The sequence below is a fragment of the Lissotriton vulgaris genome, chromosome 8 (assembly GCF_964263255.1).
Source record: "Lissotriton vulgaris chromosome 8, aLisVul1.2, whole genome shotgun sequence".
NCBI classification, from domain to species: domain Eukaryota; kingdom Metazoa; phylum Chordata; class Amphibia; order Caudata; family Salamandridae; genus Lissotriton; species Lissotriton vulgaris.
Genome location: NC_141696.1, coordinates 473,221,547 through 473,243,758, shown reverse-complemented (window position 1 = coordinate 473,243,758; position 22,212 = coordinate 473,221,547). Strand labels below are relative to the sequence as shown.

The window sequence follows — 22,212 nt, the reverse complement described above, 5'->3', positions numbered from 1 at the left end:
TCCTTCATCCTTCCTCCGACGTATGTGGCTCCAGCGAATCATCACAGACAAAAACGAGCCAAGGACATTGAACAAGCCGACTCAACAGGAGCACAGTTCCTCGATGCTATGAAGGGACTTGTTCCACTCTGGGGCCCGATGGCAAACAGCCGTGCCATCCGACATCTGACTCGGGCAGTTGAGACAACAATGAACATCACAGCTGGTATCCTTGCTAACAACACTGCCGAGCTTCAAGCGGTCCGCTTGGTGGCACTCCAGAACTGCCTTGTGCTAGATGTGGTTCTTGCGGGCCGTGGTGGAGCATGCCGCATTATTGGGTCCAGCTGCCGTACATACATACCGGACAATTCACCCTCAGTATATAAAGCCATTGAGCATCTCCACAGACTCTCGTCAGAAGTCCACCAGGAGCAGGAAGAATGGTCACTTGGTGGATGGTTCTGGAGTACTGTTAAGAACTGGGGCTGGAGACTGTTCACCATTATCCTGATTCCTGTAGTTGCAATATGCGGTCTATGCTTAGGAATTCAATGCCTGCCACCTCTGTGTTCATTATGTACAAATTGTATTTGCCCTAAGACTGTGGACTTTGGAAATGAACGCATGGGAGCATTGTATGATACCTAGGTCAGGAATTTAATGAAGATCGATATCGAGTAGGCAAGATGGCTAGATATGTTGAAAAGGGAGGACTGTTAAAACTTAGGCTGCAGCATCAACATTATCGGCGCCATCTTGCCCCCATTTTGAGCCCATTCGTGCGCGTAAGCGGCGGCCATTTTGAGTACCATGGCCTCTCTGCCCATCGTTGATAGCCAGCGCATCTCTCTCTCTCTCCTGACCTCGCAAAGCCTCCCCCGCACGCTGACAGCCCCCGCTTTCACATACCTTGGGTCATAAACCCCTCTTCCACGCAGCTCTGCCTCGGAACCCCATCCTGTTCCCAGCGCGACACCTCCCTTCATCCCTTTCATGGTCCCGGATCCTTTGATAAAACCCCCTTTCCTTTGTGCCCGTTTGTCTTACTCGTTCCCAGGCCGCCACCTGGCCCTGCGGATACTGTTATTGCCTCCCCCCCTCCTGTACAGTAGGAAGTTTCCCCCATCAAAGGATCCATGAGTTGATCAAAGCCCCCACCCCATGAGATCCGATCGACCTCATACATTCCGTGAATCGGCGGAATGTCCAGCTGCGCGATGATCATCACCTGTTGTGACCGGGGTGGGGACTTCAACTGTAAATGTGTGTGGGAACGGGCCTGAAGCGGGGATTCCGAGGATGTCTTTCCTTACATCAAAGTAATGACAGAGATGTGTTTGACGTAATAAAACAATAAACTTGTGTATAAGAGGCCAGGCCTCAGAGATGCGGTTAGAGCACCTCGTGACGATACTTGCTGTCCGAACTGATGTGTTCTCCTCCGGAGAGAATAAACCCTTGTTTCCTGCCTTCCAGTCTCCAGCGCCTGCCTCTTCATTGATTAATATTTTGTGGGTTAAAGAGGCGACACCGCCGGGCAATACTTAAGGATCTTTGTTTATTGGTTGCTTCCAACCTTTTACACTATGCGCTGGAACGTGTACACAGGGACCCAGCTCGCCCACCTAAACCTGGGGCCCGCCCGCCCAATGGTGGTGAGATTGCTGCATTACAGGGACCGCGACTTTAAACTGCAGAGAGCTCGGGAGCAACAGAATTTACAGATTGGGAACAGCAAGGTGATGATATTCCCAGACTATACTAGGGATGTACAATCAATCAATCAATCAGAGCATTTATATAGCGCGCTACACACCCGGAGGGTCTCAAGGCGCTAGGTGGAGGGAGGGGGGGGGGGGGGGAGGGGTCCGCTACTGCACGAACAGCCAGGTCTTGAGTTGCTTCCTGAAGGCGAGGTGGTCCTAGGTCAGGCGGAGGTGGGTCGGGAGGGAGTTCCAAGTCTTGGCGGCGAGGTAGGAGAAGGACCGTCCCCCTGTGGTGGCTTTTCGGATGCGGGGGACGGCGGCGAGGGCGTGGCCGGTCGATCGAAGCTGGCGTTTAAGAGCGTAGAAGTTGAGGCGGCTGTTGAGGTATCCTGGGCCTTGGTTGTGTAGGGCTTTGTGTGTGTGGGTGAGGAGTCGAAAGGTGATTCTCTTGTTGACCGGGAGCCAGTGCAGGTCTCTCAGGTGTCCGGAGATGTGGCTGCGACGGGGGATGTCCAGGATGAGTCGTGCTGAGGCGTTCTGGATCCGCTGGAGTCTCTTCTGGAGTTTGGCGGTGGTTCCGGCGTAGAGGGAGTTGCCGTAGTCCAGCCGGCTGGTGACGAGGGCCTGGGTGACCGTCTTCCTGGTCTCGGTGGGGATCCACCGGAAGATCTTACGAAGCATGCGCAGGATGTTGAAGCACGACGAGGAGACGGCGTTGACTTGTCTGGTCATGGAGCGCCAAAGAACCTCTTTCTTGGCTGTGAAACGAAACCTGCGCCAGCTCCCTCACCCCTACGCTATGCTGTTCCCGGCCCCTTTGAGGGTAACTGCGGATGCGGAAACACTTCTTTCTCACACCGCAGGCTGATTGGGACTGGTTGGAAACCCGAAGCAGCACTGGCGCACGCTCGCTGCAGGCGGCTTCTCCCGGAGGATGGCTTTCCACCACATCGCCAGTACAGAGGCCCATCTCTCCAATGGATCAGCGCCAGGAACGAGACAGACAAGTCCTAGCAGTGGTGGCCATTAGTCAGGGCGCAGTGAGTCCGGCTAGCAACGACACGGACAACGAGAGAGGTGGAGCGGAGAGCTCGTGATCGAGTAGTGCCCAGGGGCTCTCCGATACTGAACTTCCGGACGTTACTCCGCAGACAGCAGGTAGGATGTTTGGATGATTGGACTGCAGAGGGTATGCGGAAAAGATGGGAGGATGACCGCTGCGACTCCTGGGCCTAGAGACCCATCTGATACACTGTGGAGGGCTGAGAGGAGAATCTACAAGAATTCTGGGGGCCTGAATGGATGACTTTTTTCTAATGGGGGGCCGGGATGGGTTCCGGGGGCATCGAGTGTGAGTCATACGCCACCTTCTTTTTATGGTTCTTTGTATGAATATCTTCGTTTGGATGGGGGCCTGTTCTTGTGTACCTGTCCTGGGGTTTGGGAGTTGGGTAAAGTTTGAAGTTGGGGGCGGATGGGGGAGGGTCAGACATGTCGCTAGGGGGTTCATAGGGGGTCAGGAACTAGATTTGAAGCCATGAGTACCTCCGTAGGAATCAAAGTTATGTTTTGGAATGTAAGGAGGATGGACAATATGGGTCTGTGGCACAAAATTCTCGCCTACCTAGTGCGGAGAGGGATGCAAATTGCACTGCTGCAAGAAGCTCACTTGACGAAGTCAGAAGGGGCGGGGCTGCAACGTAGTTGGAGGGGGCAGGTGTTTCACACCACATATTCGGCCTATGCAAGAGGGACCTTAATATGGGTGCGAGCAGGGGTGCCATTCCAATGTGTTCGGCAGATGGTCGATGTAGAAGGCCGATTCACGGTAGTAACATGGCGGCTTGATGGCCGGGACATTACGTTAGGAAGCATATATGCCCCTAATGTTGAGCAACCTGCTTTTTTCGCACAGCTAACGGAGAAATTGGCGATGGTGTTGACGGGCCCTATACTTCTGGGGGGGAATTTCAATTGCATTATGACATAGACCTGGACCGCTCTCACCCTCCGCTTCCTGACGCCCCCACTCATAGGATTGCAGAAGCCCGACGGGACTGGCAAACGCACTGGGGCCTGGCAGACACTTGGCGGGCCTATCACCATGGGGAACGGGACTACTCTTATTTTTCAGCTATACATGAGCTGCACGTCAAGTGGGATGCTATACTTTGCTCCCCTGATGTGCTTATGACGGTCACGTTGAGTGAGTATTTAGCTAGGACGACCTCTGATCACAACCCGTTACTGGTGTCCTTGAATTGCTTTCGACTTAGAACGGTGATCCCTAGCTAGCGTCTCGGCCCGGAAACACTGGAAGACCGGGCCTTCCAAACCACCATAGATAATGCTATTGAGGAATACTTTCAACACAACACCAACACATTCACTAACCTACATAACGATTGGGATGCATTCAAAGTAGTGATACAAGGTTGTTTTATTTGGGAGGCTAGGAGAGTTCGTAAACCTTGTTGAATGATGTACAACAGGCGGAACAGCGGCTCAGGGAGATAGAAAAGGAAAGACCTGGACGGGAGGATAAACAAGAGGAACTATTGGGGGAGAAAGAAGGGATGGCGACACAAGTGGAGAGGCTGAGGTGTTTCGATTACAGGCCATATGCGGCAAGGGCGCACGCTGAGAGGGATAAATCTGGGGCACTCTTGTTTGGCTGGCAAACCCAGCGCGCAGAGGGGCACCGATTTTAGAACTACATGGTGGGGGGTTGCAGTATACTATGGACAGCAGGCTATCAACACACAGTTTCTGGAATACTACACTACTCTATATCATAGTCAGCTAGATCCCAGGGTCCTGGAGATGGGGGTTTCCTGGACATTGAACTGCCACAGATTGAGGCGGAAGATACAGAGCGCTTGGGTCGGCCAGTGGAGCTGGGTGAGATCAGGGGAGCCATAAAACGTATGGCTAAGAACAAAACACCAGGCACGGATGGGCTACCGTCTGAGTTTTATGTCACGTATGTGGACCTGCTGCCCCCCAGCTGTTAACCCTATATAATCGATCAAAGCATGATGGCTACCTACCTAGCTCAACAAGGGAAGCAGTAATTATACCCCTCCTCAAGCTGGATAAACCAGCGTGGGACCGCACAGCCTATCGCCCTATTGCGATGCTTAATCTTGACTGTAAGATTTTGAGCAGTGTTTTGGCCAGCCGACTGATGGTGCATATGACAACTCTTGTGCATGGGGACCAGGACAGATTTATTCCTTCCCAGAATACGGCCCTGAATATATGGAGGCTGTGCCAATTGGTACATGGGATGGTGGACGAGGTGTGGAGGCAGCGTACTATCGATTGACATTGAAAAGGCCTTCGTTAGTTTGGAGTGGCCATATCTGTTCAGGGTCTTGAGGGCATTTGGTCGGGGCGAGGGATTTGTGGCCTGGACGAAGATTCTGTATAACCGCTCGACTGCCAGGGTTAGAACAGGGGGAGTGATTTCCGAAGCCTGCAGTGTGGGTAGGGGGACGAGACAGGGCTGCCCACTGTCTCACCTCCTATTTGCCCCGACAATAGAACCACTAGCTGTCCATGCACGGTCGAGGAGGTACTACAGGGGCTTGGATGGGATGGGTCAGGTACATTACATTGCTCTATATGCAGACGATCTGTTGCTCTATATGCAGACGATCTGTTAATGTTCCTCGCCAATGCTGCTGAGGAGCTGCAGGGTGCTCGAGACTTGCTGGCTAGACTGGGGCAAGTGGCGGGGCTCAAAGTTAACTGGAATAAATTGTCTATTTCCGGTACTAGGGGGTAGAGCTGAACTGCCTGAGGGGCTAGATGTGCGATGGGAAAGCAGCTGTTTGCCTTATTTAGGAGTCAGAATTATCATGAGCCTGCTGACTTATTCGAGGGCAACATAGGGCGTGCATTGAGAGCTACCAGGAGTAATTTTGATTTCTGGGGGACTCTGCCTTTATCAGTAGTGGGGAGAGCGGCGTTGCTGAAGATGATAACCCTGCCTTGTCTACTTTACTATTTTGGAGCGCAACCACTTTGGGTACCTGGAAAATATTTTGTCCAACTAAATTCTATGGTTACAAGTTTTCTGTGGGGTTCAGGGAGGAGACGCAGAGTGGCGTTGAATACTATGATGCGCCCTAGACAGGAGGGAGGGTTCGCTGCCCCCGATTTTGAGGCCTATTACCATGCGGCCCAATTTCAATGGTTCATGCAGTGGATAGCGGGGAGGTTTAAGGTAGAGACGGACCAGAGGAGTATGTTTCTGGGTCTTCGTCAACTCGCTCAGATTCTACTCCATCTGCTGTTACATGAAAGAGAGATGCCCAGGGATCTGTGGGTAGTGTGACAATGCTGGAATAGAGCCAATAGGAGAGTTAAGGTGGGTCCCTCGTACGCGCCTGAGATTCCTGTATGGCTCTGTGAGGTGTTACCGCATGGAAGGGATTGGCAGAGGTTGTGGACTGGGAAGACCTGAGGATCTCCAATATTGGGGATATCTATGAAGATGGTGTCCTCATACCATTTCAAGACCTCATGGAAAGATATGAACTGCCCACCCAAGACTTTCTCTTGCATGCTGCATTGACGGCAGCCATGCGTAAACACTGGAAGAAAGGAATGGAGGAGCCACGGACCTTCCTCCCCTGTCAGTATGTGGTCACTACAGCGGGGAACATCAAGGCGGTTACCTGTCTGTATATGAGTTACACAGGGGTCTAGGACTCAGTTAGAGGGGCTGCGTATTAAGTGGGAGGCGGATCTGGGGACACCTAGAGAGAAAAAGCCGTGGGAGATGTTGATGGAGCAGGCATGGAAATGCTCCCAGAACGCGAGATTCCAGCTAATATAATTGTACGTGTTTCATCGGGCGTACCTCACTCCTCTCAAAATCAATGAGTTTTTTGGATCCCTCACAGCCTGTCCTCGGTGAAAAATGGAAAATGCTGCGTTTGTGTGTCATGCCCTGGGAATGTCCACTGCTACACAATTTTTGGGTGGAGGTCCTGACCAGACTAAAGGAGGTGAAAGAAAGCTGCAGCTGACTCCAGGTGTTTGCCTGCTACACTGGTTTTCCCACACTTCCCGTAACAAGATCACCAAAAAATTCTCAGATTTAGGATTAGTCCTAGCTAAGAGGTAGATTACTAGTCATTGGAAAGCGGTCACTACTCCTAATACAGCGCGATGGCTGCAGGAATTTATAAAGAGGCGGATTGTGAGGGGATTTTCTGACTACAAATGGCCCGGAGAACCAACAATGAGAAATTACTGGAAACGGCAAGGGCCTGGGTAGCGATGGTGGACCTACTTAAGAGCCCGGCTGATTATGACGACTGACCTTCTGCAGGCGTGGGACTCACCCTCCAGCTTTGGAACATTGCCTCTGGTGCATGGGTGAGATGGATGTTGGGTGAGGCGATTGATGTGAGAGCATCCTCCTGGAAGGAACCCTGATTACTGACATAAGGATTTCAATAGGGTGGTAGGAATACATACTGGGCGACAAGAGAGATATAAGGGAAAGCAATGTCTGAGGGGAGGGGGGAGGAAGGGACGGAGGGGGGACCAGGGAAGGGGGGAGTTGTTGTTTTTAGTGGCCTTAATAGGGGAGGGAAGGAGTCAGAATATGAATAACCTTAGAGCAGCGTGGATCTGACCTCTGGGATAGAGTTAAAGGTTGTAACGGCTTAGATTAATGTACTTTGTGGACAATAATGCTGAAGAAGCCAGGGATGAAGACCTGGACGAAGTAGAACGGGTTGCGAATATGACATACTATATCTTTAAAATGACACAACGCGGTATACTTGAATGTAATATGCAAAAGAAATATGGAAGGTCATGCATATGGTAAAGAAAACTGAATAAAGTTTGTTTACAAAAAAAAAGAGCTTTCAGGAGTACTACAGAGGAGGTTGTTAGCTCCACCCACATGTTGATGTGGCAAAGTACATGTCTTGATTGGGCAGAATTTGTGTGCATCCACAGAAATAGTGCTCCCCCTCCACATAGCTGTGATTTTCTTTTGTTATCCAGCTGCACAAACCAGCAGCATTTAGCTGCTTAGAGGAGACTTACAAACACGCATAAAGTATCAAGCTTACAATGGGACAGAGCTTGACAGTCTTTGAGGCCCGCACATAGCACTGTGTTTTAGTTAAGTAGGTCATTTATAGTGTGTGTGTTTTTTTTTGTCTAGCAGAAGTACAGATTCCTTTCCCTTTTCATCATTAGTCGTAGACGTCTGAGCACAATTGTGTGTTTGATAGCAGTATAGGACGCCCAAGGCTGCAGTAACCCACATGAATTTTTTTGTTTGCCTGAACAGCGCAGTTGTCTCAGGACCTTTTGTAAAGAGAGCTTGCCTAATATCAATGATAGAGGATCTTAGGCTCTACCCAAATGTTGGTTTTCCTATTTAGAGTATTCGTTTGGGCCATTGTGGTTGTGCTGGTTGTTGAATGTAAGAATGAGTAAGTGGATGAATTAATGGCTGCTTATGTGCAAAGTTTAGTTACAGAGTGCTTGTATGATGACTTATTGAGTGCCTAAACCCATCAGTGACACAAAAGGCACCTTCATTCATAAACCTGGCCTATTGACTGCCAGTACTTGTTCTGCTTCAAGGGGGCCGTTGATCGCATGGCTCTGCATTATTATGTATTGTTTTCCAGAAGTCCTTAAAGAATTGGCCGCTTAAAATAGCATTTTTTAGGTTTATTCACAGGTTGTTAGTCAGTAGTTTTTACCTCAGTGGAATCCAGGTGTTGTAAGGGTGGTTTGCAGAGTGATACTTAGAGGGGTTTCCTGCTCCTTTGTCCACTGCTAGTCTCATTTTGCACTTTTATCTATTGAAGAATTGTCTTTTTCACTTCATATTTGGAAAAACTGAGGACAAAATGTACAAAGCTAATTTTGTGTTGGTGGTATATACCAACGTTTCAGTTCTTCTTGTTGGTCTGCGGGTCAGTGCAGTGAAAAGACTATGGGGGATGTCTCTTACCTGCGTGCCTCTCTACTCGTCCCCTCCAATAACTGGATATGGTCCATCATCAGTTATTTATATTATCCGTGGCCTTCAGTCTAGAGAAAGGTCTGTGGTGCCTAAGGTATTCACCAGATAATTAATTTACCAGGAGCCTATAGCAGCGATTCTGTTTGGAAACAGAACTATGCCTGGGATCACAGGACGTCAGAATTAAGGGACTGAGTCATCAGACCACACCAGTACCTATTGCCCTAAATCTGATTAGCTCATATTGCCTTACCTGCCCTTCTAACCTTTCCAGAGTAACAGGTAAATAGGCAACCTAGAACACAGCTTTCTAGTCCCCAGGGGAACCGTGGAAACAGATCGCTACCTTTTAGTTTTCTCAATCATGCATGTTCATAATAAACAAAAGAGAGGACACAAGGAAAGTTCACAATATTTATTAAAATTATCGTGCTCGATCATGAAGCACCTCTGCTGCAATTAGAAAACTTATGCTCCTCAGCAGAGTAATCAGCATTACCAGTAAACGATAAACAATGAAACGCCCTACCATGGCAAATGATGTATCTGCCTGAGGCTATCCTCACTATATGAGAACAGTGATATATACGAGATGTCTGGGATTAGAACCGACCCCCATACCTGGCATTTGTAGTCCCTCTACAAGAATCCTCCTGTCCCTTTCTCAAAGGGCACTTCTTGTTTATATGATAAGAAGTGCTGTGTTGGGAAACAGCAGCTGCACTTTTGTTGTGTCTGTATGGTAGGAGATTTTGCTTTACAGAGCACAGAAAAACAAGGCACAATGTTGTTTGAACTTGTACGAAATGTTCAGACTGAATCTCAGCAGGAGAACTGAATAGCTATAACATGTGCAGCCAATTTCTAACATAATATCTTGGCACAGAAATAAGAGTTAGATGTGGCTGTGCAAAGCAAATGTGGCTTACAATGTGCAGATAGGCTAACATAAGGGAAAACTACAGTGGGCCTAAATAGGAACTCACTACACAACCATGCCTCCATCCCCCTTCTGTCTGCTTGTTGGCTATTTGGATCCTTCCACGCTGACGCAAAAATCTGTGTCGATTCGTCTTGTGTGAGGTTGGAGAGGGCAAAAGCTGGCCTATGGTGGGCAGCACTGGAGTTAAAGACCAGTCTGTACACCCACACAGTCACTGTTGCATTCCACTTTAATTAAAGTGCAAGATTTCAATCACATTCAGGTGAGTTCTGGTAAGGAAAACTGGGGGTGGAAAGGTATGCTCGGTACAAAGTAGGTTGTGAAATGTGTTCCCGCTCTCAGAATTTAAGGTAATGCACAGACAAAAGCATAAACCTTTTTGTCAACTAGGCCATGAGGTATATTATGGAAGCTCACATGTTTTGCCCTACCAAATCGTTATTTTAGTATTACCATTCAAGTGAGGGTTGTTTGAGAAATAAACTGGTGTAATACAAACAAATGAACACACCTGAATAGAAGCCTTGTTAATTAGTGCTAAATGTTTTTACTTTTCCCCCCTTACCTAGTACAGAAAGGGGACGGTAATATAAAGTTTTTAGGTGGATCAGAAGATACTGAAAATTGTGTTGGCCCAAGTGACCACTTCTTGGTCTCACAGATTTTATTTAATTCAAGCTCCCCGACCATGCACTCCATGTTCATTTTGTTAAGCCTTTCAAATGTTCCTTAGGTATGCATGATAACGCAAAGCATGTCCTTTAATGTTTAAATATGTGTGTAAATATGGTAACCATAAAATATTAATCCTTCGTTTGTCTCCTTACAGAAGCCAGCCTACACATCTAAGGAAACATTTGTCCTGCACCTCCTTCTTCTTGAGTGTACAAGATTTCTGCATTGTGCTTCGTGAAGATCCTCACTAATGAATATGAAACCCAACATGAGAAGGTAATATTTGTAGATAAAACTGTGTTTCAATTACCAATTTAGCCTTATATACTGAAAGGTTACAACTTTGAGTTATAAAGTTTGTTCTTCATAGGCTTTTGTGGCACAAAGCCTTTTCATCATTAGGATAATTTAACTTTCATTATCTTAATGCCCCCAGCAGAAGGATTTTTTGGGCATCATGTTCAACAAAGTCTTCCCCTTATAGCAGTCTCAATCAAATGGACCTTTTATTCTCAGTAAATACTATATCTTCTTGCTTTTCCCTTTTCCCACTTTAATAGGAAGCCTGCTGTTTAAGCAGACCAGGTTGACAATGGAATGTTGGAACATTTGCAAAGAAATAAAGTTGTTTTAAATTTTAAAGCTCATTAATTTTTCCAGCCCAATCGCCTGTGTTGGACACCAACACAATTGTTTCCCTTTTTCTCTTAGCTAGCATCAACATCCTTTCTACTACAATTTTTAAAGTCTTTGCTTTAAGATTTTTCTTCCAAACTGTGATATTTAGGAATAACAAATATTTTTTCAAGCAGATTCCAGTTATGTGATAGAGACTACTAGCCGCAGACTCCTTAACGTAGAATTATCCCCAGGCGTGAGACTGGATCCAGAAACTTTTTGCCCAGCATCTCTGTGCGCCGGCATCACGTGACTCCGCCCAAGCTTCGTCCGCATACGTGACGTCAGCGAGGTGACATAAGTCCCACCCTGGTGCGCCTATGTCAGTTTTTAGGTTTTGCCTGGCGAAAGCTGCGCTCTGCGCAGCTTTTTCACGCAGGCGAAAACCTAATGACTATAGTAGGGGACGCTTTGTGTTTCAGGATCGCCCTTCATCCTGCGTGGGCTCTGTGATCTGGACTCTCGCCCTGAGAGCTTGCTGCTGTTTTGGATTCTACCCCTCGCCGGACCCGCTGCGCGGGTCCCACTTCGTGTGCGAGGACTGCTGGGCTCCATAGGACTCTGGATTTGGAGCTGGTGTGGAGCGAAGGGGAAGAGCTGCAGGGCTGCGAGCGACTGCAGGGACTCCAACTACCAAGAGTCCCTGCCTGGCCAATAGTGCACACCTGGCCCGCTCTCCCTGCAAGCCCCTCCCCCAGCGAACGGACCTTTGAAAACCCTACCTGCTTCCTGCTCTGGTGGGACGCTTTGTGTTTCAGGATCGCCCTTCATCCTGCGTGGGCTCTGTGACCTGGACTCTCGCCCTGAGAGCTTGCTGCTGTTTTGGATTCTACCCCTCGCCGGACCCGCTGCGCGGGTCCCGCTTCGTGTGCGAGGACTGCTGGGCTCCATAGGACTCTGGTTTTGGAGCTGGTGTGGAGCGAAGGGGAAGAGCTGCAGGGCTGCGAGCGACTGCAGGGACTCCAACTACCAAGAGTCCCTGCCTGGCCAATAGTGCACACCTGGCCCGCTCTCCCTGCAAGCCCCGCCCCCAGCGCGTCACCCTCTCTATAACTTTGACATCGTCTACCGCTGCGCGGGAGCGCCCGGGGCGAAGCCCGGGCAAAGGGCGGGCCGTCTAAGGCCGACCAAGGACGTATAAGGACGGGCTGGGCCCTTCCTCTTTCGTGTCGGACTCAAGGACTTGGAGTATGTTATTGTAATTAGAGGTCTTATTTAGGTATTCAATCCACTTTCTTTGCGAAAGCTCACTGTTTGATTAGCCTGAACTGTTTCACTTTGGAAACTGTCTATATATTGTAACCCCACATGATGTCCTTACGAGCAGGGAAGGGTAGGCAGGTAACGGTAAGGTCAAGTAGTGGTACAGCCAAAGGAACTTTAGATGATTTTATTATACGGGCCACGGGGATACTGGATAAAGAAATTGCCCTCACAGAAAGGCGTTTGTCTTTAGACCTAGTTACGGGGAAACGTTCCTCTTTGGGAAAGATTGGCTCTGCAACCATTCCTGAAAAGAGCATAATTTCTGACCTGGAAGCCAGCCCTAACCTAGTAGTAATCCCAGATTCCCAATCAACATCTATGGATGGCGTAGTGGACTGTCCATTAGAAAATCATGTTCTCACGAATACTACTGGGGAAGGTACCCAGCACTGTAACTCGGCCGTATCAGGGTCGGTCCCCCCACAATCAGATGTCCTGGACTCCGACCCGGTAGTTAACAAATCTGGTAAACGCAAGAGAGGGGGGGGGTCATACTAAGGGAAGTAGAACTAAATTGGCCAAAACATCTGCTTCAAGGGTCTTTGCTAAACTACCCAGACAAAGGAGAACTTTGTCAGGGGAGTTCGGTCAGTGGATTCATTGTTGCCAAAATAATAAACATGAGGAGCTCTTGGTTAATGTAGAGAAGCTGGTAAAAAGCCTTTTGACTCCCCTCATAGAAAGAACACAAATTATCAACTTAAAACTGGATCAACTAGAGCACTTAATATCAGCCAACACACATTCGTTGGAGACTCTGGCTGTAAATCGTAAACCTCCTGAGCCCGTGGGGAATTGTATCACAACAAAGAAGGGGGCCCAAAAAACCAAAATCAAATTATACAAACACAGCCCAGCGTATCCATGGTCTCCAAGGGAACCCCCGTACAAACAGCCTTGACCAAACCCACATTGCCAGCTATTGCGGGCACTCAGTTAAAGACTGTTACAGCTATAGCATCAACATCAAGCCCAGCTGCCTCTGTTTCAGCGGTCACACCCGGAGGTAATCAAACTCCATTGAGTAGACCATCAGCCCCTGGTAAGACAGCCCCCCTAACTAAACCAATCTGTGTGAATATACCCCCTGACTCGGCCCCCTATATGGCAATTTTGACAGGTGTTCCGGTAGTTGCAACAAACAAATATGAAACGGGAGAGGATTTATTAAACAAGGTAAAATTTTGGCTTAATATCAATAGACCACTTCCACCAGCTGCGGCTACAAAAATATTAAGTGTGCGAAGGGTGCCCTGGGTCGGGCCAAGTAAGAAGGACTTAGAGGGGGATTGTATCCTTATCAATTTTAGGGATACTTGGGTCAAGGATATGATTTGCAATAAAGCAAGGTTTGCCAGGATGGGAGATATCCAATGTATAGGCTTAGAATATTTTTACCCTAATTTGTATCATGTTCCCCCTAACTTTTGCCACCCTGAGTCAAGAGTTCGAGGCAACAGCCATTTTGGTTGGACACAGAGTAATGCTGCACCTCGTCCTCCCCGAAATTATCCTGGTTTGTGGTACCAGGATGATGGATGCCTTATGAGACCGCCAAGCATTAGCAATCCTATCCTTTTACCTTATAATCAACCAAAAATTAGATTTCAGGGAGAGGAATATTTAGGGTGGACGCAAAGTAACATTCCCCTGAGAAACCGTTTTGACCCATTAATGGGAATGGAGGGTTTAGACCGACCACCAGCCAGGTATAAGGAAAATGCTTCACTTGTGTCACATCTGGCTATGGGGGGGAAATATGGGTGAAACGCAGAAGGATAATTCAGTGGTAGCTGCCGCTGACCGTGATGCTCAATCTACTAGCCCTCTGAACATTGAGGACAATGGTAACCCAGGATGTGAGATCAAATCATCTTCGTCAGGGAAAGACTGTGTAACTCCAACAGAATTTATGGGGGAAAATTTAGGGGAATCTAGACTGCGCTTAATTTCGTGGAATATCGCAGGTCTTGCGGGCAGACTGGAGGATGAAGCCTGGCTGGATTATGTGGGTAGCCAGGATATTCTGTGCCTACAGGAGACGTGGAGCCGGACGGCTCAGGACATTGAGTGTTTTCAATCTTTTAATGTTCTGGCGGTTCCCTCACCAGCTGGGAGAGCTAGGGGTGGGATAATGACAGCACTATCTTTTAAACTGCAGAATTTGACAACTTCCAAGATAGTAGATACTCCCTGGTATCAGTTGCTCTTGTTGGAAAACCTGTTCCCTGAGCCTTTGTTGTTGATCAATTGGTACCACAATGTTTTTGATGGGAATGATGTATCGAAAATTCAGAGTTTGGAGGAAGCAATATGTAAGGCGCGTAGTGAACGACCTCTACTGTCTGTTATCTGGGTTGGTGACTTTAATTGTTCGATGTGTAGATTTGGTGGTTCAAATGTGTGTTTAGAAGATCTAAACGAACAGCCCCTAATGCATTTTAAGCACACGCCCCAGGGAGACGCCTTAAATAATATCATTGTTTTAAATGACTTATGCATGGTGGAACCCTAGGTTGCCTCAACTTCACTACCAATACCAACCTTTCAGGGAACAAGAGGTGTGATGAGCACTATTGATTTTGTATTTGTGTCTAGCAGTTTTCTCCAATATGTTAATAGGCTTGAGGTAGTAGCAAATGCTGCAAGTGACCATAATCCTTTAATGCTGTCTTTGTCTATTTCTACAAGTAAAAAACTGCCGGTCTTGGAACACCCCATAAAATATAACAAGAATCAGGGCATCACCCTGAAGTGGGGGGGAATAGATGCGGCTGGCCTAGAGGCAGAGATCCTTGACACCTGTAAAACCGAAATTGAATCGTGTTTACTCCCGGTATCTGATCCTGAAAAGGTCATTGAGAGTTTCGAAAAACTATGTGGGTATGTGGCTGAGCACCTTAGAAAACCAGCAGGGAGAGAAAGTCTAAAGGGTCAAAGGGGCTTTAGATGGTTTGATTCTGTGTGCTCCGCCTCACATAAATCCTTAAGAGTGGCCCTACAACAAAAGCCAAGGAACAGAGAATTGATAAGAACAAGTAGAAGGGCCTATAAGGAGGCTATTGCAAAGAGGAAGCAGGACTTAAAAAAACGTGCCTGGGAAGATCTAGAGAAGGCCTCTGAGCTAAAAGATAGCAGGCTCTTCTGGGAGGTATTAAACCGCCCCTTATTTAAGAGTGATGCCAAGGAATCCATAGTGATGCAGGTCACTAGTGAATCATGGGAATCCCACTATGGCAACATTTTTAATCCAAAATCCCTACAAACTATGGAAACACTGGATAACACAGGGGATTTGGTGATTCCATCTACAGCTTTGGCCCTTAGCTCTTCGCTTACATTGGAAGAGGTTGAGGAAGCTCTAAGGAAAGGCATATCATTAAAAGCCCCAGGCCCTGACGCTGTCCCTTTGGACTTTTTTAAACACAATATTGAGGTATGGGCTCCTGTGTTATTTAATGTGTTTAAGGCTGCTGTTGTTGGACGTATTCCTGTGTCCTGGAAGGAGGCAGTGGTGGTGCCGATTTTTAAGAAGGGCAATAGGTGTGATCCCCGATGCTACCGCCATATATCCTTAATAGATGCATCATGTAAAATACTGGGAAGGGTTGTTTTGGCCAGACTAGAGACATGGGCAGATTCTGTTGGCCTAATTGTGAATTCCCAGTACGGTTTCAGGAGAGGAAAGGGCACAGTCGAGCAGTGTCTGAATTTGGCACTAATTATTGGCAAGTACATGAAGGCAAGGAAGTCTGCAATATACCTTGCCTTCATGGACTTGTCTAGTGCATTTGACACTGTTTGCAGAAATAAGCTGTGGCAGATGATGAATGACATGGGCTTTGAGGAACCCCTGGTCACACTACTCCGTAGACTACACGCAGCCACAACCGTGTCCATAAGGTTTGGACCTGGAGGGGAAATGACAAATTCCATTCCATCAACCGAGGGGGTGCGTCAAGGATGCATTTTGCCACCTTTTCTGTTTTTAGTATACACAAACGGATTAGAAAAGTACTTGCTGGACCACTGTTGCGATTTCCCAAAAGTAAATGGTAAGAGCATTCCTATGCTCTCTTATGCAGATGATACTGTTTTAATGACTCTCACAGGAAATAGTATGCAGGTGTGTTTAGACGCTTTTTATACCTTCATGCTGGACCTTGACCTGAAGGTTAATTTTACAAAATCCTTTATAATGGCCTGTGGTCCAAAAGGGTCGAAAATCAGGAAATTTGTAGTGAATAACCTTACCATTGAAAAGGTGGACAATTTGAATTACCTTGGAAATCTGTATAATAATAAACTAAGTTGGGCCCCATTAATGAAGGCCCGAGCTCAGAGTGCCAGCCGATCCATAGAGGGCCTTTTCCGTTTTTGCAGTAAGTTGGGCCAAAAACCCTTTGCGCACCTCAAAACCCTCTATATATCAAAATGTTTATCTGTGGCCACTTAGGGGGCTGGGGTATGGGGGACTGAAAACCCTGCTGTAATACAGGTGATGGAAAATAAATTTCTAAAGCGGGTTTTATCGATCCCATCTGGCTCGTCAAACAGTTTTTGCCACAGTAAAATGGGTATGACCAATGTGACTGATATTGTTCGTCTGTCGCCCCTATTATTGTGGGGAAAAATATGGTTATCCAACGAGCTCCAGCTCACCAAAGAAATTCTTCATGACTGTATGACCCTAGACAATGCAAAGCAGATCCCTTGGTTGTCATATGTCAGCAATATGATGCACAAGATAGGTCTGGGTCATCTTTATAATGACCCGAAAAAAATTCAGGGAAACATAAAAGCCCAAATAAAAGCAAGTTATTGGAAATTTTTAAACACACCATGCCTGGGTGATGTAACTGTTCATGTCAAGTCTCAGCATCAGTTCTATTTAACTTTTACAACCAATACGCAATGGCGGTTTTATCTTACAAGGTTTAGGCTAGATATCCTTAATTTTTTGTTTGCTTTTCCCAAACAAGGGGGATGGTGTGAGAGGCTGCCCACTTGTCCTTGCAATAACAGAGTTAACCAAAGCACCATACACCTTGTCCTCTTCTGTTCTCTTTATCAGGAGCCAAGGATTAGATTTATTAAACCCATCCTGAAGGGGCGGCAGCCATGTACTTATAAAGAAGGTTACAACTATATGTTATCGCTATCATCTGTTGAAGTTTGTTGTGCCATGTTAAACTTCATAAGAGTATCACTTCAGATCAGGAAACGCTACGGATAATTTAGCCATAGACCTGTATTCTGCCATGGGAATGTGTATATATGCTGTATGATTTGTAATTAACATTGTGTGTAAAATTACTTGCTAATAGTAGGGGACAAAATGTGGGTCCCACTAACAATTGTTCTTATATCCTGATAAGTGACAAATGGTCATTTAAAAAATAACTTTCAATTACTTTTTTTTTTTTTTAAATGTATAACTATAGTGGTTCATTTTAAATTGTGTATCATGCTTTTTAACTTTGTACTTTTATGATTCATTGTATGAATCGAATAAAGATTTTGAACCGAACCGACTATAGTAGGGGAGACAGGAACGGCTCATAATGGAGGCTAGCCATTGGAAGACGGGCCTGTCCGTCAATGCCGGACCAGATTCGGGGGCGTTCCCGAGAATTTTTGGCTTTTGGCTACGTCACGCTACGTCAGCCGAAAGCCGATTCTCGGGAACGCCCCCGAATCTGGTAAGGCACTAGTGGCACCACGAGCGCCCTGCCGCCTCCTACTACAGTGCGAACGCTGCCTCCCTGATTGCCGCCGCTGCCCGGGGCCGAGAATAACTTGAGGACCTCGCCGGGCCCGCGGAGAGCAAGAACGAAGGAGCTGCCCTCCCATTGGCTGAGGTGGTCGAGCCCCCTCAGTGCCGCCGCGCTAGGAGTGGTTCTCGAGCCGCCGCGTCATCGCTGGAGCCGTGCTGTGATTGGCCGCAGCTTCGCCACCATCGGAGGCTCGCCCTGAGAGCGGCGCATCCATTGGCTACAGCCTCGAAGAAGGACCAACAGAGATCACCTTTACAGAAGAAGCCAGAAGGAAAGTTCAGAGAGGAGGAGAACAAAAAACGTGAGAGAAAAGACAACGTAACTGGTGGCGTCAAGGTGAATGTTAAAGACGAAAGGATAAAGGGACACGTAGGTGTTGGGACCTGCAAAGAAAGAGGCTGTGAGTCAGGGATGCGAGACGCTTTGACAGGAGGAAGCCGAAATCAAGGAGACTGTGTGAGGCGGGCGAGACGGAGCCTCGTGATGCGCAGCACCTCCTCGTTGCGCGTAGGAAGCTGTGGGATGTTCCTCAGTAGCCGTTGTTCGAGGGAACTCCTTGACAGCTCTGTGACCCGAGGGATAGCTCCGATGTCTGGAGGAAGCGCGCGTGAGATCACGCAACTCGCTGATAAATTTGTTTTCAGTCCGCCTGTGAGATTCTTGCACTTTGAGGTATAGCCAGAGCCGCTTGAATTATGCGGCAGGGGATGAACAAATTATTCGGCATAATTGACTAAATTATACAGAAATAAATTAAATTATGCGGCGCAATGCAGCACATTTTGTGATCGTTTTACGACCTTATTTTGTCATTTTTACACAGGGTAACACTATCTGGGCCCATATTTCACCTCATTAGTACTAGTTTTCCACTCGACCAATAGAAAGGGGACCAGACAACTTTTACAAAGCAGCTTTCACTGCGCTGTAACGTGCCCCCACGCTTTTACTAACTTTTGAGCATCTAAGTAGACACATTTAGTATTTTTTTTAATGAAATCTGCAGATTATGCAGGATGATAAATTATGTGGCAAATCAGTGGCTGTGCTGGAAAAGTAGCAGCTACAAAATGGCGTAATTCCAATGTTCCTGGGTATAGCTCTGCTGTGGTGTTACTACTTTCCATTCCAAGCCCGTTCAGTCTTACGTCGCGCTCACCTGGTGGCACATTCAGAAGGAAAGGGGCATATTGGGTGCAACATTCACTGCAGTCCGTTCGTTGCCTGTTTCTCTGTCCTGGGGGTCCCACCTAGAATCCATTCTTCTCTTTTTTTTTTTCCTCCTCCCTACCTGCACTTTCCTTTACATTCGCCCACCTCTCCTTTATCTCCACGACATCTTGCGTTCTACCATCTATCATTTGCTACATCTCAGATCCGTCTCTTATCCCTTCTCTTCCCCTCCCTCCCTGATACTTTAATTCTTTTCATCCCCTCGGTTGCTTCCACCTATATCCTTCATATGTCTTCTTTTATCTATACATTTCCTACACCCCTCCCCCTCTTTCCATATCCTTTTCTGCTATTGACTTCTCCCCTCCCTTTCTCCTTTGCGGCGCTCTCTCTTTCTTGGCCAGTTCTCCAGCCGCCTGCCCTTCCCCGTCTCCGCCCCCACCATCGACTCATGGCGAAGCTATGCCCAGACTAAGCAGTGCTTCCATTCAGGGCGAAGCGTGACTCACCGGCCCGTGACTGCCGGTGGCGCGACGTCTCACGTCACAGTCCGGAGCGGAGGAGGGCGGGCAGGCGCGTTGCACAAGCCTGGAAATTACAAGGAAGCTGAGAAAGCCAGAGGCTGGGAGAAAGTGATAGGCAGTGAATGTGGTTGGGGGTTGTGGTCCTATTTACAGAAGAGAGCCGCGAGATAAACATCCTTTCTCTTTCTGTGCCCAAGGTCACACAAACAATCAGGCTGAGAACTCGGCTCGCTCGAGGCCACGTGCAGTAATGAATGGCATGAAGGAAATGAAGCAAGTGGGGATCCATGTCACCTCATACTGTGTTCATGCCACTAAGAGCTTGTGAGGGACTAGTTTCAGATACCCAATCTAGTCCCTTTTTATGTATTTAAATATAACGTTCCTTACTTGTGTGGTATATTCAAAATATGTCCAGTGAATTTTCATCCAACTAATTTGTATGTCCAGATGCTCTTCTGTCGCTTCTTTGATCACCTTGTCCCGCCTGCATGCCCAGTCTAAACATCAGATTGCCAAAATTCTACAATAACTTCCACGTCACATTCTGCATTTGTCAATTGAGTGGTCTTTAAGGCGTTCAGAGATTACAGATTTGCTAGTCCACCTCAATCATATTTGAATCCAATAGTTGACTTCCCATTTTTTTATTTATTTATTTATTTATTTATTGCAAGCAGGTCAGGATAGGTTCGTGCCGACCACCCCTCCAGCCACCTACGAATGCACCGTGAATAATGGTGTTTGTGTATACACTTTTGAGCGTACGAATACATGTGTGTACATACTTATGTGTGTATGTACTATGTGTATGCGCCTGTGTGTTTGTGCGTGTGTCTGTGCGGGTTTCTTCATGTGTGTACGTCTGTCTACGCATTGTGTGGCTGAGTGAGTGTGCCTGTGCGTGTCAGCTCGTCCGTCTGCATGTCTCTCAGTCTCTGCATATGTGTCTACGTGTTGAGTATCAGTGTGAGAGTGTGTATTGTGTGTGTGTGTGTCCGCCTGAGTGTGAAAAAATGTGTGTGCAGTGGGGCGGGCACACATTGCACAAGGGCTGTTGTGACGCCGTCGTGCCCCGAGAGGAGTGCACTATCCCAGGACACATTCTGTGTGTGTGGGGCTCGCAGTGTGTGGGGGGCTCTGTGTGGGTGTGTGGGGGGGGGCTCTGTGTGGGGGGGGCTCTGTGTGGCTGTGTGTGTGGGGGGCTCTGTGTGGGTGTGTCTGTGGAGGGCTGTGTGTGTGTGGGGGGCTCTCTGTGGGTGTTTGTGTGTGGCATTTGCGAGAGATTAAGCTATTGGCATTGTAAATGACAATGTCATTTATTTATGTTAAAAAAAAAACAGAAATAAAAATAGTGTCAAGAGCAATGCCAATAGCTCTAACTTTAACAAAGGCAAAACCATTGCATTGTAAATGCTTGTTTCCTTTTCCGCGTGCAACACGGATCTGGTTCGTGCTCCGTGCCTGTTTAGGCCTTTCCCTTCGCTATTGCATGTGTTTGTGGGAACAGTGTGCGGATGACTTCGGGCTTTAAGACGTGCTCGTCGTGTGCATGCCTTATGTCGGCGACAGACCCTCACCTCATTTGCATGTGGTGTTTGGTGGAGGATCACGGCTCCACTGATTGCGAGTCGTGCCAACAGTTGAAGCCAAAGTAGCAGCGGGAGCGCCGGATGAAACTTCTCTCGGCTCGCCTGTCCAGATCTGCTTTGTCACCTCGATCAGCTTCTACGGAAGGTTTTCGAAGCAGCCATCGTCGTTGTCCTCCTCATCCCTCTACTATGCCGCAAGAGCGTTGCTCCCCTGTCGGTAAGTGTCGCAGTTGGTCCCTAAGGACTGGTTTCCGGCCTGTTGGGGGCGTGGGCTCTCTGCGGGTGATGCGGCCCGCGTATCGTCCCCCTAAGCACCGTTTCCCCTTGAGGGGGCATCGAGAGCCCAGATGGAGACATATGCGGCGGCTTTTCAGGCCTCGCTGGCTTCTCCTCCATCCCCTCCTCGGACGTCGGTGAATCCCTTGCGTTGTGCGGGGCCCTCCAGAGCGTCGCCGGCGGCCCCGGCGCCGACTGGCTCGGCTCCAGGCTTGGAGGATGTGGTGCCGTTGGGGTGTGGCCCTTCGGGGGTCCCTCCTTCATACCACGGCGCCTCTACCTCACCGCAAACTCCAGCGGGAGTCCCTGTGGTGTCGCGGGAGGTCGCTGGGGCTCGGGTCGCATCCCCGATCCCCTCTTGGCCTTCTGGACAGGCGGCGACCTTGTCTGAGGCCGAGGTGACGCAGCTACGGCACCGGTAGCTGCTGGCCCTGGTGGTGCCACAGGGGTCGGCGGACCCCCTCGTCCCGTCATGGGTCGGGCTGGCGGGGGACCCCTCGTCCCCCTCTGGGCCCTCTTGTCCCTCCACGCAGGCGACTGCCTCGTCGGAGGTCGAGTCGGTCTTGGCGGCGCCACATGGGTCAGTGGACCCCCCTCGTCCCATTATG

The 22,212-nt window shown here is 48.2% G+C and overlaps 1 protein-coding gene across 1 annotated transcript in view; it reads left to right on the top strand.

Moving 5' to 3' along the window:
* Positions 1-22,212, top strand: part of SCML2 (Scm polycomb group protein like 2) — a 749,380-nt gene that overhangs the window by 104,484 nt on the left and 622,684 nt on the right. The window contains exon 2 of the mRNA XM_086934268.1: positions 10,473-10,594. The gene's annotated coding sequence lies outside the window, so the exon portion shown is untranslated. The remainder of the gene's footprint in view (positions 1-10,472; positions 10,595-22,212) is intronic.